The sequence below is a fragment of the Panthera tigris genome, chromosome D2 (genome assembly GCF_018350195.1).
Source record: "Panthera tigris isolate Pti1 chromosome D2, P.tigris_Pti1_mat1.1, whole genome shotgun sequence".
In the NCBI taxonomy this organism is placed as follows: domain Eukaryota; kingdom Metazoa; phylum Chordata; class Mammalia; order Carnivora; family Felidae; genus Panthera; species Panthera tigris.
The window spans coordinates 80,083,014-80,085,455 of record NC_056670.1 but is presented as its reverse complement, the minus strand read 5'-3'; the positions used below and the strand labels follow the sequence as shown (position 1 = coordinate 80,085,455).

The window sequence follows — 2,442 nt, the reverse complement described above, 5'->3', positions numbered from 1 at the left end:
GAGCATAGGAAATCAAAATACAGTCGGGCACCTACTTGGCCAAGTGCCTTCTACCAGTTCAACACTCGAATCTTCCTGGCTACTTGCATAGTATTATTAAGGTAGAAGAAATTGTTCGACATGACTGGGTTTTAGGAAAATACGTGAGAGTCATTCAGGCAAAAAAATCAGTTTGAAATAGATGAAATTTTCCATCTCAGTGGCTTCTACCAGAAGAGAATGTTTCTGGGAATACAGTATTTTTAATCTTGTTTTGAAATAAATAATGTACAAATCACACAATTGTAAAGGCACTCAATTTTATTTTCCTTTAGTTCTTGAGGTTTTGGAATTGCTGTGTGCAGTTCCAAGTAAAAACTCTTAGATAAAACTTGCATGCCGAAAACCACCGTCACAAATGTGCAAGTACAACTATAAATTTATACAACACTCAAGCTGTTTGTAGTTTGCAAAATTTGCTAATAAAATGCAGAAGTAGGGTTTCCATTTAACATTCTCTGGCACAGGCACTGCATGTATATCTTGGGTGAAGGCAAGAGATGGAAAATTCCATGCATAGAGACTCTTCTGTGGTTGTGACAGTTTGCTAATATCTTAATGAGTGAATTATGATAATTATGAAAATCTTAGCTTTACATTATTTGTGAAGAGCGTCTGTGTGTGTGTGTGTGTGAGAGAGAGAGAGAGAGAGAGAGCCTTCCCAGGCAAATACAGCATTCTGATTCAGCAGCATTCAACGAGGAACATTTCATGGGCTAATAATACAAAATGGATCTTAAGCTGCTGCATATTAATCAAACTCATTAAAGTACATTCATTAATTTGTGTGTATAACAGCCAAACTGGGAATGTGGAATTTGCTGATTTTGCACAAAATACATGCATTAATGAACGCTAAAACTTCAACATGAGTAATAGCTTTAACAATATTTTTATAAAGCAAAATTCTAAGTATTGTAAATATCTAATTGTTAATTATTTTCTTTTTAACAGTTCCACTTTTGTTTCCTTTTGTTATTTAGCTTTAAGTGGAAAAATAAATATGGAAGAGGAAAACAATTAAGAAATAAAGGGTAACCCCAAAAGACTTAAAAAAAACATACAACATTAATATTAAATTTCCTACCTCTCCTTCAAATCGATTTTAAGAAAAAAGGTTCAGGGGACCTTAGACATGGTCACATTTATGTGTACAAAGAAACATGAATTTGAAGTTAAATTAGGAAAGGGTCTTTAATTTCCTCTATGGGAGTGGAGGCTGGGAGGGCGAGGCAAAGGAAAACAGCATTGGAGGGTGTATACCACTAATGGCAAATTGTTACATTTCTTCGTAGGTCAGGGGATTTAAGAGTTGTGCTAACAGTGGAAGACTAGTGTCCCTTTGGCAGCACATGTCTGGAATGATACAGAGATTAGCACGCCCCCTGCGCAAGGATGATAGGCAAACTCGCGAACTGTTTCCTAGCAAAAAAAAAAATAATAAAAAAGGTTATTATGTGATGGACGTTCATTAAGTTAACTGTGGTGGTCATTTCAAAATGTATGCATATCATGTCGTACACTTTAAAGATATAAACTTTTAGGGGCGCCTGGGTGGCTCAGTCGGTTAAGCGTCCGACTTCAACTCAGGTCACGATCTCGCGGTCTGTGAGTTCGAGCCCCGCGTCGGGCTCTGGGCTGATGGCTCGGAGCCCGGAGCCTGCTTCCGATTCTGTGTCTCCCTCTCTCTCTGCCCCTCCCCCGTTCATGCTCTATCTCTCTCTGTCTCAAAAAAAAAAAAAATAAACGTTAAAAAAAATAAAGATATAAACTTTTATTTGTCAATTACCTGTCAGTTTGTCAAAAAAGAAAAAAAAATCAATAACTCCCTATGTGCCATACGACGTTTTACCCTGGGTGCTAACTGCTCTGAAGGTGAAGTTCCTTTCCTCACCTTGAATAACATCCAGCACAGTGCCTGGCAATATTTAATATTTACTATCTATCGAAGTTTTAAAAACTATGTAAGTGTCCTCAGGACAAGACTTCTCAGACCCCTTGATCTGCTCCTGTACACCGTAAGGCTCTGAGCCAAGGGAACCAACCAGAAGCATCTTACAAATAGTTCAATACCTGCAAACTAGTTCAAACATTCATACCTCACAACACACGGGAGTTCTGGAGAATGCCGACGGTAGGGCCGTGTTCCCAAGGAAGTCAGTAATTGGCAGATAGCTCCTAATTAATGAGAACGCTCAACAGAAATTGATATCTATGAAGACATTAATATACTACGTTTAAAATAACTATGGTACAAAGCAAAATATGGCAAGAGTTGTAAGAGAGGTGGAAACATCACATCCACCGACTTCAGAAGAGTCAGTGCAGGGAAACATCGGCAAGGCTTTGGGTCAGAGGCAGCAATGCCGATCTGGAAGCCTGTGGAGGGCGGGATCCTTCAGT

General features: G+C 38.7%; 1 pseudogene; it reads left to right on the top strand.

The window, feature by feature from the left end:
* The first annotated feature begins 1,373 nt into the window (after positions 1 to 1,373).
* On the top strand, positions 1,374 to 1,469 carry LOC122232235 (annotated as a pseudogene).
* The last annotated feature ends 973 nt before the right edge of the window (positions 1,470 to 2,442 follow it).